The sequence below is a fragment of the Xenopus laevis genome, chromosome 3S (assembly GCF_017654675.1).
Source record: "Xenopus laevis strain J_2021 chromosome 3S, Xenopus_laevis_v10.1, whole genome shotgun sequence".
NCBI lineage: Eukaryota > Metazoa > Chordata > Amphibia > Anura > Pipidae > Xenopus > Xenopus laevis.
The window spans coordinates 49,755,243-49,771,352 of NC_054376.1; the positions used below are offsets into that span (position 1 = coordinate 49,755,243).

Here is a 16,110-nt window from a genome sequence, read left to right on the forward strand (position 1 = left end):
TCTGACATTTACAAATATAAAAATAACTTTGATTTTTTTTTTAAAAAAAATGGTTTTTAATGTATGTTGGATAAATGTTTTAACTGTTGGACAATTAACTTTTTTTCTGCAAAAAACATTTTCTGGATGAAGCGCCCCTTTACGTGACAGATTACGTGACAGATGTTTTATTCTTAGCAATGTACTTATGATGCATTTTATAGTTGTAGACATATGTTTTTACACTTATACTGATACTGTTTATCTGTGATATTATGGTTTTGCTATATGCTGTCTCTTAGTTACCCTTCCTGGCATGCCAGTTTCCTCCCACATGCCTAATTACATTGCCCGAAGCTTGTTTATATATAAAAGAGACCTTAGATTGTAAGCTCCACGGGACAAGGACTGATGTGAATGATGTATAATTTTAATAAATTACATTTTTAGCCATATAACTTAGGGATAATAATAATTACACTATAAGGATAATAATAATTACACTTAAGCTGGCCATAGACGCAAAGATCTGATTGTACGAATCGAGGATTCGTACGATTTTCTAAAGGTGTGTGGAGAGTCCCGACATTTTCCGTCCGGCGGAGATCGGTCGTTTGGTCGATCGGACAGGTTAGAAAATTTCTGTCGGCTGCCGATAATATCTCTGCGTGTATTGCCGATCGTACGATTTTCAGTGGGAGACTGTCACTAGCTTTGGTTGGACATAGATATCGTACGATTGCTGTCAGGGGCAGAACATTGCTGATCTGTTCTTTAACTTCTGACTGGTAAAAGACTTTGATTTGAATGGTTAGTGGCGGGTCGGGAGATGGGAAAGTCCGATCGTACGATAATTCGTACGATCAGATCTTTGCATCTATGGCCAACTTTAGAGTGTAAGATTCACAGGCTATGGACCTCTCTCCTTTTACCACATGCCACTTAAGCTTGGTGTAGTTGTTTATTTATTGTGTTTGTTGTGTTACTTGTCCTCCCGATGTGTACTTTTAGATATTTACTGTATAAATAATTTTTTATGCTTACATACCTACAGTATGTACAGTTTAAAAGTAGTGACAGTTTTGACCACTAATGTTTACAGGAATGTTACCTTTTATTCAAATAGAAGTTGGACTTGGCCAATGGGGATGATATGGGGTACATTTTCTGTGCTGAGACCAAGGAGCATAAGGGATATGTGGCAAAGAACTGAAGTTTATTATACATATTGTACATACCTGTCAACTGCCCCAATCTCCCATCATTATAAGTCATTCCCTCGTCTGTTACAGTTTCTCTGGGCATAGTCAGTGTGTGCATGTGCAGAAGCATTCAGTGACGCCAGAGGAGCAATGTGAATTTGCACGTGAATATTTAGCAGCTTCAGATACGATTGTGCCCATTTGCAGTAATGTAACTTCAGGTGATGCCATTAGAATGCAGAAAAAGGAAACAAGGGAATGTATTCAGCTAATATGGATCCTGGGGGATACACTAGATTTTAGGAACCATCTTGTTTTAGAACATACCTCCCAACATTTTGGAAAAGAAAGACTGACAAAAAGATTTGACGAGTGTAGTGCTGCCAAATTTTCTGACCATGCCATTTTTTGTGGTCACACCCCCTAATTACCATGTTCATTGTACAACATTTGTCACGTTATGAACATTTGAACACATTTCTGTGGTTTTTATGTGATATTACAGTTTTGCTAATGAAGGTGAATTGTCCATTAAGCTGCAAGTCTCAGTTTCCCAAAGAGCCCTGCTTATCTTAAATTGTTACAAAAGTATCTTAAGTGCACCTGCCACATATTCTGGGCCCTCTGCAAAAAGCCAATTAAGTTTTAGAAATGTTGTATCTTTTTCTGGCTGTTCAGTGCAGGAGATCAAAGAGAAAGTCAGGACATTTCAGTAACAATCTGGGACTGCCGGTTGAGCTGACAGTTGGGAGGTGTGCCTTAAATGTATTTTACTACATAACATAATAACGAGGTATATCGCAGGATAAGAAATGCTGATTAGACTGACAGGTAGGAATCTGGTTTCAAGATAAAATTCCAGGATAGATGAAAAAGTGGCCAATTTTTCTTACTGAATGGATAGGTAATGTGTTTTATGTCTAGTCTGAAGCTGCATGAGATGATCTTGGTAAAAACTTCAGATCAGTCAAACAAAATGAGCTTTGCTAATATTTATACTGGCTTTTTCGTCTAGGTAATTTGACCAATCTATTCCTGTCTAGGACTTGCAGAGAAAGAGGGCACTTTATCCTTTAAGAAGATGAATCAGGTAATCATAGATTCTTGAATTTCATGGAATTGAGTTCTCTTATAGCGTACAATACTGATAACATTACTGACCTTGGTCTTTGCAGCATTGCTGTATTTTACAGTCACCTCTCTTCATATTGATGAACAGCCCAGCCCCCTTCTTAACTGACACCCATGCTAAATGCTGAAGTCAACAAACACACTCCAGTAACTTCACTAAATAGCATTCACTAAATAGCATTTATTGGGTAGGACTAATACAATGACTTAAAAGCAGGGCACACTTTTTGCACTTGAGTGCTACTTACATTTTGTAATATTTACATTCTTTGATTCAATGCCAGTGGACTTCTGCACCAGAGCAACAATGAGCTATATTATATTACATATTAAAACATGGGTGAATGTGTTTTTTTTTTTTTTTTTTTTTCAGTATGCTTTTAACTGTCACATAATTTTCTTAAAGGACCAAGAACATCAAAAAATATAATTGTTTTAAAGTAATGAAAATATAATGCACTGTTTCCCTGCACTAGTAAAACTGGTGTATTTGCTCAGAAACACTACTATTGTTTATATAAAAAAGCTTCTGTGTAGCCATGGGGGCAGCCATTCAAAGGAGAAAAGGCTCAGGTTACACAGCAGATAGCAGATAGCAGATAAGCTCAGTAGAACATAATGTTATCTGTTATCCACTACCGCATATACCCGAGTATAAGCCGAGTTTTTCAGCATCCAAAATGTTCTGAAAAAGTCTACCTCGGCTTATACTCGGGTCAGCGGTACCCGACCCGAATAGCTGAGATAGCAGTCACTTTTAATCATTCCTATACCAAAAGTACACTTGGGGAGAGACTGCAATATCCCACAATGCCCTCTGTTGGTTATATGAAAGAATAACAGTGACTGCAATATCACACAGCGCCATCTGTTGGTTATATGAAAGAATAACAGTGACTGCAATATCACACAGCGCCATCTGTTGGTTGTATGACAGAATAACAGTGCGCCCTCTGTTGGTTATATGAAAGAATACCAGTGACTGCAATATCACACAGCACCCTCTGTTGGTTATATGAAAGAATAACAGTGCGCCCTCTGTTGGTTATATGAAAGAATAACAGTGACTGCAATATCACACAGCGCCCATCTGTTGGTTATATGAAAGAATAACAGTGACTGCAATATCACACAGCTCCATCTGTTGGTTGTATGAAAGAATAACAGTGCGCCCTCTGTTGGTTATATTAAAGAATACCAGTGACTGCAATATCACACAGCACCCTCTGTTGGTTATATGAAAGAATAACAGTGCGCCCTCTGTTGGTTATATGAAAGAATAACAGTGACTGCAATATCACACAGCACCCTCTGTGAGACAGGGCTGTAGTTGTGTCTAGGCTTATACTAGAGTCAATAAGTTTTCGTAGGTAAAATTAGGTACCTCGGCTTATACTCGGTCGGCTTTTACTCGAGTATATACGGTAATTATCCTGTGCTATATAGCCTTTTTTCAATTTCCACCATTGCTACTCAGCAGCTTGTTTATATGAACTATAGTTGTGTTTCTGAAGCAAACAGATCAGTTTTACCAATGCAGGGCAACACTACATGATATTTTCATTACTTTACAGCGCTTTCATTTTTTGGTGTTACTGTTCCTTTAAAAAACAAAAAGTAATATTGTAAAAAAGAATACTATGTGATGATAAATCCCCTTAACACGGTCCAAGGTATTGATCCTCCTTGTTCATTATTGTGATATTTCTGCCTAGTTGTATTTTGTGTGCATATTGGTCGGTCATATAGGTGCAAGACCTGTTTCCAGAATGTTTGGGACCTGCGGTTCTCTGGATAAGGGATCTTTCTGTAATTTGGATCTTTGTCCCCTTATGCCTACTAAAAAATAATTTAAACATTAAATAAACCCAATAGTCTTGTTTTACTTCCAATAAGGATTTATTAGATTTTAAGTAAAATGAAACCCAATGTAGGGAATGATTAGTACAGAGAAAAAAGAAATCATAGTAAAATAAATTTGAATAAATTGTTTAAAATGGAGTCTATGAGAGAGGGCTTTCCTGTATTTTATAGCTTTCTGGATAACTGGTTTCTGTATAATGGATCCCATATCTGTATTACAAACCACCAAACTCTGAATTTCCTAAATCATTTTTGTATATGATATTAAATGTGCTCTTAACATGGCACATTGATTCAAGGTATTAGAGGGCAGCTATTCATTGTGTTTGCAAGAGGGGCTTGTTTATGAATGCTGGGCAAATTTACATCAATTCACTTACCCATAACAACCATTCTGTAGTTAATATTTGTTTACTTTCAGGATCTAACTGAAAGCAAATATCTGATCGGATGCACTGATGTACAATTAGTAATTTTTTAGAAGACCTACTATATGTATGAATCATCCCAGCGAGAATTGATGCCATTTATGGGCGCATAAATGTTGAAATGACATGGTTGCACATTATATGACTATTGGAATCGAGAGCAGACTTCATTTTTGTAAAGGACAGTTGCTATGCAGACTACAGCTAAAGGTCACCAGCTACTTCATTGGGTGATTTTTATTTAAAGAACATCCTTGTTTACCCCTTTCAGCAGTATCACTTTTCTACTTTGTATTAACCCTTTAAGTGCCACAGAACGTAGAATCTACGTTCTGTGGAAAAGTATCTTGAAATGCCACAGAACGTAGATTCTACGTTCTGCAGCATAAGCGTGCGGGGAGCTCAGGAGCGGCTTTAAATGCTGCTCGCTCCTTCCCCGCTCGCTCACAACCCCCTAGGCAACGAGCGGAGCGGGTGGGAAAGGGGCTCCTGAGGCGCGATCGTCCAGGGGCCCCCAAAAACGCAACAGACGCACGTGGCTGCGCGCTGCTGCTGCTGCCTGCACTTCCGGGTCCCTCCAGCGACGCCCACGCATCGGATCAACGGATCTGGCGACTCCCTCCTGCTTCTCCACTCCTCCTGCCATCATGGACACAGATCTGCAGCTACACACCCCAGGTTAGTGTAACACACACACAAAATACACTTACACACACTTTATACACTAATACATGCTTAGATTTACACTTACACACACTCACATACATTTTTTGGGGGATCAGGGGGGTCACACACACTTGGGGGGGGTACATACACTTGCACACACAAACACATGCACATAACATGCAATTTACCAATTGTACACATGCGCACACACATACACTGTTGTGTAGCTTTTTTTTTTTTTTTTTCATATTGCATTGTTGTGTTTTTGGCTCAAAAAAATGTTTTATTGCCTTTGCGAATAGCGTATTCGCTAACCGTACTGTGCAATACCTTTTGTATGTTATTTCGGTGATTATTTGGAAATTTTAGGGATTTTGGTGCATTGTTAGCCATTTTATTGCATTTTCAGCGCTGCATAACTGTTGCTTGCTTTATTCTGTCCGTAAAACCTATTTTGCCAAGCTATAATATTCAAACTGTAATTCTGATGTCTGATTACACTAGTCTGAAAAAAAAAGCATAGATTTTTGTGGTTTTATTGGATTTTAGTAATTTTATTTGAATTTCACACTTTCTGTATTATTTTGTTATGTCTTGTAAATTTTATCTACTATATATCCAATTGGGCGTCTCTGTGCGCCACATAGTTTGGTAAATCTGTGAATATTGGGCATGAAAGTGTTCAGTAGACACCTGTCGTTCATATTTAGGATGGTTTATGCGGATACTTTACGAAATGTGGGACATATAATGGGGTAAAATTCAAGCTTCGTGACGATTTTCAGAAATTTGATAAAAACCGTTACGTTCAGCAGTACTTTGCAGTTTGGCAGTTTGCAGTAGAAACACATATTTACCCATATTGGATTCGTCAGAATGTGTACTTTCTGAAAATATATGGTTTTCTGGGGTCTCTGTACTGTTAGGGGGGTCTAATGTCGCATAATACACACACCAGGTGCTTATATTGCAGCAGCCAGCGCGTCAGCTGTGAAAATGTATATACACTATTGTCATTTGGGGGTCTCTGTGCGCCACATAGTTTGGTATATCTATGCATATTGGGCATCAAAGTGTTCAGTAGACCCCTGGCGTTCATATTTAGGATGTTTTATGCTGATACGTTACGAAATGTGGGGCATATAATGGGGTAAAATTCAAGCTTTGTGACGATTTTCAGAAATTTGATAAAAACCGTTACTTTCAGCATTGCTTTGCAGTTTGGCAGTTTGCAGTAGGAACACATATTTACCCATATTGGATTCGTCAGAATGTGTACTTTCTGAAAATGTATGGTTTTCTGGGGTCTCTGTACTGTTAGGGGGGTCTAATGTCGCATAATACACACACCAGGTGCTCATATTGCAGCAGCCAGCGCGTCAGCCGTGAAAATGTATATACACTATTGTCATTTGGGGGTCTCTGTGCGCCACATAGTTTGGTATATCTATGCATATTGGGCATCAAAGTGTTCAGTAGACCCCTGGCGTTCATATTTAGGATGTTTTATGCTGATACGTTACGAAATGTGGGGCATATAATGGGGTAAAATTCAAGCTTTGTGACGATTTTCAGAAATTTGATAAAAAACGCTACTTTCAGCATTGCTTTGCAGTTTGGCAGTTTGGAGTAGGAACACATATTTACCCATATTGGATTCGTCAGAATGTGTACTTTCTGAAAATATATGGTTTTCTGGGGTCTCTGTACTGTTAGGGGGGTCTAATGTCGCATAATACACACACCAGGTGCTCATATTGCAGCAGCCAGCGCGTCAGCTGTGAAAATGTATATACACTATTGTCATTTGGGGGTCTCTGTGCGCCACATAGTTTGGTATATCTATGCATATTGGGCATCAAAGTGTTCAGTAGACCCCTGGCGTTCATATTTAGGATGTTTTATGCTGATACGTTACGAAATGTGGGGCATATAATGGGGTAAAATTCAAGCTTTGTGACGATTTTCAGAAATTTGATAAAAACCGTTACTTTCAGCATTGCTTTGCAGTTTGGCAGTTTGCAGTAGGAACACATATTTACCCATATTGGATTCGTCAGAATGTGTACTTTCTGAAAATATATGGTTTTCTGGGGTCTCTGTACTGTTAGGGGGGTCTAATGTCGCATAATACACACACCAGGTGCTCATATTGCAGCAGCCAGCGCGTCAGCCGTGAAAATGTATTTACACTATTGTCATTTGGGGGTCTCTGTGCGCCACATAGTTTGGTATATCTATGCATATTGGGCATCAAAGTGTTCAGTAGACCCTTGGCGTTCATATTTAGGATGTTTTATGCTGGTACGTTACGAAATGTGGGGCATATAATGGGGTAAAATTCAAGCTTTGTGACGATTTTCAGAAATTTGATAAAAACCGCTACTTTCAGCATTGCTTTGCAGTTTGGCAGTTTGCAGTAGGAACACATATTTACCCATATTGGATTCATCAGAATGTGTACTTTCTGAAAATATATGGTTTTCTGGGGTCTCTGTACTGTTAGGGGGGTCTAATGTCGCATAATACACACACCAGGTGCTCATATTGCAGCAGCCAGCGCGTCAGCCGTGAAAATGTATATACACTATTGTCATTTGGGGGTCTCTGTGCGCCACATAGTTTGGTATATCTATGCATATTGGGCATCAAAGTGTTCAGTAGACCCCTGGCGTTCATATTTAGGATGTTTTATGCTGATACGTTACGAAATGTGGGGCATATAATGGGGTAAAATTCAAGCTTTGTGACGATTTTCAGAAATTTGATAAAAACAATTACTTTCAGCATTGCTTTGCAGTTTGGCAGTTTGCAGTAGGAACACATATTTACCCATATTGGATTTGTCAGAATGTGTACTTTCTGAAAATATATGGTTTTCTGCGGTCTCTGTACTGTTAGGGGGGGTCTAATGTCGCATATTACACACACCAGGTGCTTATATTGCAGCAGCCAGTGCGCGTCAGCCGTGAAAATGTATATACACTATTGTCATTTGGGGGTCTCTGTGCGCCACATAGTTTGGTATATCTATGCATATTGGGCATCAAAGTGTTCAGTAGACCCCTGGCGTTCATATTCAGGATGTTTTATGCTTATAAGTTACGAAATGTGGGGCATATAATGGGGTAAAATTCAAGCTTTGTGACGATTTTCAGAAATTTGATAAAAACCGTTATGTTCAGCATTGCTTTGCAGTTTGGCAGTTTGCAGTAGAAACACTTATTTACCCATATTGGATTCGTCAGAATGTGTACTTTCTGAAAATATATGGTTTTCTGGGGTCTCTGTACTGTTAGGTGGTCTAATGTCGCATAATACACACACCGGGTGGTTATATTGCAGCAGCCAGCGCGTCAGCCGTGAAAATGTCTATACATATTGTCATTTGGGGGTCTCTGTGCGCCACATAGTTTGGTATATCTATGCACATTGGGCATCAAACTGTTTAGTAGACCCATATGTTTATATTTAGGATGCTTTATGCTGGTAATGATACATGGACAATACGATGCTGGAAAGTTGAAGCTTTGAGGCAATTTCCAGATATTTCACCAAAACCGCCAAATTTGGCAAAGCTTTGCGACTCAGTAGTTTGGAGCAGAAAGCCATGGGTACCCATTTTAGATTCTGTAGAATGTGTACTTTCCAAAAATATATGGGGTTGGGGGGTAAAGATATATTTCTGTGTTTTTACCCCACAAAAATGCAGTCAATGTGTTGATTTTTCATTAGCTGAAGTTACCCACAGGACAATTTGTATGTGCTAACTTCATTTTGGGGCCTCTAAATGCCATATACTTTGGTAAACTTATGAACAATGGCCACCAAAATGTTCAGAGGAACCCTGGCAATCATATTTAGGGTGCTTTTTCTTAGTACGTAATGACACATGGGTGATATGGTGCTGGGAAGTTGAAGCTTTGAGGCAATTTTCAGATATTTCACCAAAACCGACAACTTCGGGAAAGCCTTGCAACTCAGTAGTTTGGAGCAATAAGGCATGGGTACCCATTTTAGATTCTGTAGAATGTGTACTTTCCAAAAATGTATGGGTTTGGGGGGTAAACATATATTTCTGTGTTTTTACCCCACAAAAATGCAGTCAATGTGTTGATTTTTCATTAGCTGAAGTTACCCACGGGACTGTTTGTATGCGCTAACTTCATTTTGGGGCCTCTAAATGCCAGATACTTTGGTAAACCTATGAACAATGGCCACCAAACTGTTCGGAGGAACCCTGGCAATCATATTTAGGGTGCTTTTTCTTGGTGCGTAACGATACATGGGTGATATGGTGCTGGGAAGTTGAAGCTTTGAGGCAATTTTCAGATATTTCACCAAAACCGACAATTGTGGGAAAGCCTTGCGACTCAGTAGTTTGGAGCAGAAAGGCATGGGTACCCATTTTAGATTCTGTAGAATGTGTACTTTCCAAAAATATATGGGTTTTGGGGGGTAAACATATATTTCTGTGTTTTTACCCCACAAAAATGCAGTCAATGTGTTGATTTTTCATTAGCTGAAGTTACCCACGGGACTGTTTGTATGCGCTAACTTCATTTTGGGGCCTCTAAATGCCAGATACTTTGGTAAACTTATGAACAATGGCCACCAAAATGTTCAGAGGAACCCTGGCAATCATATTTAGGGTGCTTTTTCTTAGTACGTAATGACAAATGGGTGATATGGTGCTGGGAAGTTGAAGCTTTGAGGCAATTTTCAGATATTTCACCAAAACCGACAACTTTGGGAAAGCCTTGCGACTCAGTAGTTTGGAGCAATAAGGCATGGGTACCCATTTTAGATTCTGTAGAATGTGTCCTTTCCAAAAATGTATGGGTTTGGGGGGTAACCATATATTTCTGTGTTTTTACCCCACAAAAATGCAGTCAATGTGTTGATCTTTCATTAGCTGAAGTTACCCACAGGACTATTTGTATGCACTAACTTCATTTTGGGGCCTCTAAATGCCAGATACTTTGGTAAACCTATGAACAATGGCCACCAAACTGTTCGGAGGAACCCTGGCAATCATATTTAGGGTGCTTTTTCTTGGTGCATAACGATACATGGGTGATATGGTGCTGAGAAGTTGAAGCTTTGAGACAATTTTCAGATATTTCACCAAAACCGACAATTGTGGGAAAGCCTTGCGACTCAGTAGTTTGGAGCAGAAAGGCATGGGTACCCATTTTAGATTCTGTAGAATGTGTACTTTCCAAAAATATATGGGTTTTGGGGGATAAACATATATTTCTGTGTTTTTACCCCACAAAAATGCAGTCAATGTGTTGATTTTTCATTAGCTGAAGTTACCCATGGGACTGTTTGTATGCGCTAACTTCATTTTGGGGCCTCTAAATGCCAGATACTTTGGTAAACTTATGAACAATGGCCACCAAAATGTTCAGAGGAACCCTGGCAATCATATTTAGGGTGCTTTTTCTTAGTACGTAATGACACATGGGTGATATGGTGCTGGGAAGTTGAAGCTTTGAGGCAATTTTCAGATATTTCACCAAAACCGACAACTTTGGGAAAGCCTTGCGACTCAGTAGTTTGGAGCAGAAAGGCATGGGTACCCATTTTAGATTCAGTAGAATGTGTACTTTCCAAAAATATGTGGGTTTGGGGGGTAAACATATATTTCTGTGTTTTTACCCCACAAAAATGCAGTCAATGTGTTGATTTTTCATTAGATGAAGTTACCCACAGGACTATTTGTATGCGCTAACTTCATTTTGAGGCCTCTAAATGCCAGATACTTTGGTAAACCTATGAACAATGGCCACCAAACTGTTTGGAGGAACGCTGGCAATCATATTTAGGGTGCTTTTTCTTGGTGCGTAACGATACATGGGTGATATGGTGCTGGGAAGTTGAAGCTTTGAGGCAATTTTCAGATATTTCACCAAAACCGACAATTGTGGGAAAGCCTTGCGACTCAGTAGTTTGGAGCAGAAAGGCATGGGTACCCATTTTAAATTCGGTAGAATGTGTACTTTCCAAAAATATATGGGTTTTGGGGGGTAAACATATATTTCTGTGTTTTTACCCCACAAAAATGCAGTCAATGTGTTGATCTTTCATTAGCTGAAGTTACCCACGGGACTGTTTGTATGCGCTAACTTCATTTTGGGGCCTCTAAATGCCAGATACTTTGCTAAACTTATGAACAATGACCACCAAAATGTTCAGAGGAACCCTGGCAATCATATTTAGGGTGCTTTTTCTTAGTATGTAATGATACATGGGCGATATGGTGCTGGGAAGTTGAAGGTTTGAGGCAATTTTCAGATATTTCACCAAAACCGACAATTCTGGGAAAGCCTTGCGACTCAGTAGTTTGGAGCAGAAAGGCATGGGTACCCATTTTAGATTCAGTAGAATGTGTACTTTCCAAAAATATATGGGTTTGGGGGGTAAACATATATTTCTGTGTTTTTACCCCACAAAAAATGCAGTCAATGTGTTGATTTCTCAGTAGCTGAAGTAAAGTCCTGAACAATTTGGATGTGCTAACTTCATATTGGTGTCTCTAAATGCCAGATACTTTGGTAAACCTATGCATAATGGGTATCAAACTGTTCAGTGGACCCCTGGCAATCATATTTCAGGTGCTTTTTCTTGGTACCTAATATAGTTTGGGATATGCGGAGCAGCAAAATAAAACCTTTGAAATGATTTTTCAGAATTTTGAATTTTTTGTTGAAAAACCGCTATATTCAGACAAGGTTTTATGTTTGGTAGTTGGGAGTAGAGAGACATAGTTACCCATTTTGTAATCGGCAGAATGTGTACTTTTCAAAAATGTATGGTTTTCTGGGGTAAACCTACAGTTTCAGGATTTTTTGCCTTGGAATCTAAAGCATGCCGTTTTCTGCCTTAGTGCTTTCAAAATTCGGTAATATACTGCCGGGAGTTTTTGCTGTACAGAAATCCGAAATCTCCCTAAAACTATACATATCTGGTATTGGCACGTTCGAGAGACATAAGGCTTTCCAAATCAGTTGGATTTTCATCCGTAAAATTAAATATTTTTCTGGTATAAATTGATATACGATGAAAAATGGTAATTTTTCATTTTTTTTTGGTATTTAGCACTATAAATTTTTTTGCACAGGTGGAAATACATGAAAACTCAGGCAGATTTAGAAAGCTCAGTTTCTACCGAAAAAAACAATGTATAGTTTTCCTAGGTAAACTATAAGTTTCCCCTCAGAAAATGCCCCTAAAGTGAGAGAGCACAAAATGTTTCAAAAACGGCTGGCATTTCGCGTAACCAAAATGTGAAATTCTGCTGGCACTTAAAGGGTTAAATAATCTCATGCAGAGTAAAGGTCCCCATAGACGCAAAGATTTCTCTTGCCGAACGACCGATTTTAGCGAAGTCCGACCAATCCTTCAAAATTATCGTGCGGTTAGTGGGATTCGAACGATCTAACATCTTACGATTTTTCAGCCGACATCTGTCAGGAAATTGATCGGCCAGGTTAAAAAAATCTTTTGTCGGTCCCATTGCAATCTATCTATGCTTGCAGGGCCAAGCAGGCAGCTCCCCTTTGTTTTCCTGGCAAATTGGTCTTTTTAGTTGATGGACAATTCGTTCGATCGTTCCGAGATAATGGTGGTCTCACAATGACGATCCGATCTTTTAAAAATCTAAACATATATGGCAAGCTTTAGCGCTAGGTAAATGACATTTTGTTTGTATAACTGTATGGCTTTATTAGCATGCTCCAGCTATGCTTACAGAAATGGCCTAAGTGAACATTTATTTTATAGTCCTGTATTTATTGGTGCTTGACGCACGCATGTTTTCTAAGGCCACAAGAAACTCATAAGTGTGAAATTGAATCTTGCTTTTTTGCTTCCATGAATCATTAAATTACTTTTACCTAAAACCAGCTCTTTATAGCTGCATGAAACAATCCAAACTGGTGCCTTATTCATCAATCAAAGTTTAAAAGGATACATTGGGGCTCATTTATCAACACTGGGCAAATTTGCCCATGGTCAGTAACCTATAGCACCCAATCAGTGATTAGCTTTGTGAAGCCAGCTGCAAGTAGAACAATGAATGCAGCAATCTCATTGGTTGCATTGGGTTATTACTCATGGGCAAATTTGCCCAGTGTTGATAAATTACCCCCCCCAGTATGTATAGTAGAGCACATATTTGTATTCTCATGTAGTTTCCTAATTGTATGGCGGATTGTCTATTTTTAAAAGAAACAGGAACATCTTATTAAGGGGGGGGGGTGTTAATTTTCATGTAACCCTAGTTAATAAAATGGCTTACTTTACCATCTGGCAGGGCACACTAGAGCCCATTGCTTTTTTTTTTTACAATGAAAATGCCCTTTTCCATACAGTTTTCCTCCTGGGCATCTAGGGGTGACTAGACTATATTTGCATTTACTTGACTTCAGATTTAAGCTTGTGGTCATTCACTTGCATCACCATGCCAGTGTGTTCTGGATCCTTTCAGACAAGGCCTCCAGTCACTTGAGTTGTCGCCTTTCAGTTAAACTGAACTGTGGAGATCCTGTGTCACACATCCTCTAACCCAGTGATCCCCAACCAGTAGCTCGTGAGCAACATGTTGCTCTCCAACCCCTTGGATGTTGCTCCCAGTGGCCTCAAAGCAGGTGATTATTTTTTAATTCCAGGCTTGGAGACAAGTTTTTGTTGTATAAAAACCAGGTGTACTGCCAAACAGAGCCTAAAAGTAGGTTTACAATCCACATAGGTGCTACTAAATGGCCAATCACAGCACTTATTTGGCACCCCAAGAACATTTTTCATGCTTGTGTTGCTCCCCAACTCCTTTTTCTACTGAATGTTGCTCACGGGTTCAAAAGGTTGGGGATCCCTGCTCGAACCCCTCATGTAGAATAAGCTCAGAAACCCAATTTCTGCTGATTGTAACCATGGCCTTGTTTTTTTTGTTAGTACTCTTAGCAGATGAGCATAGGTGATTTTAATGCAGTTCCCATAGAATGAAATTGTGAAATGGGTGAATTTTTTTTTTTTTTTTTTTGTATTTTTACACTGAACTGTTCCTTTAAATTCCCCGTCTTTGCAGAAGTTAGTGAGTCAGTTTTCTGAAACTTTTAAAATATGTGGTTTGGAATATTTGTACCCAAAGCCTTGTTCTACCCATTTCAGTGCTTTGACTTTCCCATTTAAACTGGCTCTAGAATTAAAAAATGGTAACAGTTTTCCCTTTATAAAAGTAGTATCTCTGCAGGTGCCAAATGGAGTATACATTATTCATAGGGGTGTTACTTATACAGCTTGGTCTGATGACCATCTTGTACGGTAAGAGCTCTTAATCTATTTTTCATGTCTAACAAGTAACTAGTGACTGCCAACCCAGAGATGACTCTCTCAAAGTGTTCAATTTATTGTTGAAGAATGAAAGTGTGTGTTTCTTGAGTTTTTCCAGCATTTTCTGTGAAGAACTGTTGAGTGAACAGTAGCTAACATTAATAAGAGCACTTAAGCATGTGTTTTTGTATTTTTAATTTGTGTCTCACACACAAATTTGAGCACACCTAAATGCATCAGCATATTGATTGCATTATTTTCTGCCTGATTGTACTGAGCATTTGGGGCAGACGGGGTCTGATTGGCCTGCGGGACACCAGGGAAAAACCCAGTGGGCCCTGGCCCTCATGGGCCTTTTTCGTCTTAAATCTGCTCTCCGGTTGTCCCATTAAAAACTGCCGCTGAGCCGTGATCGCGTCAGTGTTCACTCATGCGCGACTTATCTTTCTGTGGGGGTTGGCTTTGGAGGTAGGGAGGGGGCATCCAAGATTGACAGGAGGACCCTTTGTTTTGCAGCCTCAGTTCACCCTCAATGCTCCAGTCCGGCCCTGGGTGTAGATTTATGAAAATGTGAGTTTAGCGCTTAATAAATGTAATCTCAGCCACGTTCTATTCATTCCCAAGGGATTTTTTAGAACCATAGTTATCAAATTTTGAGTTCTAAAGTTCACCCATTGAAAAATACAATTCTATTAACCCCAAAGGAAAAATAGATTGTGGCTGATTTTTATTTATTAAAGGGATCCTGTCATCGGAAAACATGTTTTTTTCAAAACACATCAGTTAATAGTGCTACTCCAGCAGAATTCTGCACTGAAATCCATTTTTCAAAAGAGCAAACAGATTCTTTTATATTCAATTTTGAAATCTGACATGGGGCTAGACATTTTGTCAATTTCCCAGCTGCCCCTGGTCATGTGACTTGTGTCTGTACTTTAGGAGAGAAATGCTTTCTGGCAGGCTGCTGTTTTTCCTTCTCAATGTAACTGAATGTGTCTCAGTGGGACATGGGTTTTTACTATTGAGTGCTGTTCTTAGATCTACCAGGCAGCTGTTACCTTGTGTTAGGGAGCTGTTATCTGGTTACCTTCCCATTGTTCTTTTGTTTGGCTGCTGGGGGGGGAAAAGGGAGGGGGGTGATATCACTCCAACTTGCAGTACAGCAGTAAAGAGTGATTGAAGTTCATCAAAGCACAAGTCACATGACTTGGAGCAGCTGGGAAATTGACAATATGTCTAGCCCCATGTCAGATTTCAAAATTGAATATAAAAAAATCTGTTTGCTCTTTTGAGAAATGGATTTCAGCGCAGAATTCTGCTGGAGCAGCAATATTAACTGATTCATTTTGAAAAAATGTTTTTTTCCCATGACAGTATCCCTTTAAGCTATAAGCTCACATTTTGATAAATTTGTCCCTTAGTGTTATATTTCATTGCATTCTTGTTTGCGGTTTCTTTGATGCAACATGCTGTATTTTCTTTTGTTTGCCACACGTTACAAAATC

General features: G+C 39.2%; 1 protein-coding gene across 6 annotated transcripts in view; it reads left to right on the plus strand.

Annotated features, from left to right (window-relative positions):
• LOC108712900 (probable phospholipid-transporting ATPase IM) overlaps positions 1-16,110 on the plus strand; it is a 123,632-nt gene that overhangs the window by 9,429 nt on the left and 98,093 nt on the right. For 2 of the 6 annotated variants that reach the window (XM_018255405.2, XM_018255407.2), the window contains exon 2: positions 2,197-2,271. The exons of 3 other annotated variants lie outside the window; for them this stretch is intronic. The gene's annotated coding sequence lies outside the window, so the exon portion shown is untranslated. The remainder of the gene's footprint in view (positions 1-2,196; positions 2,272-16,110) is intronic. One more of the 6 variants, XM_041588282.1, reaches the window with a different exon arrangement.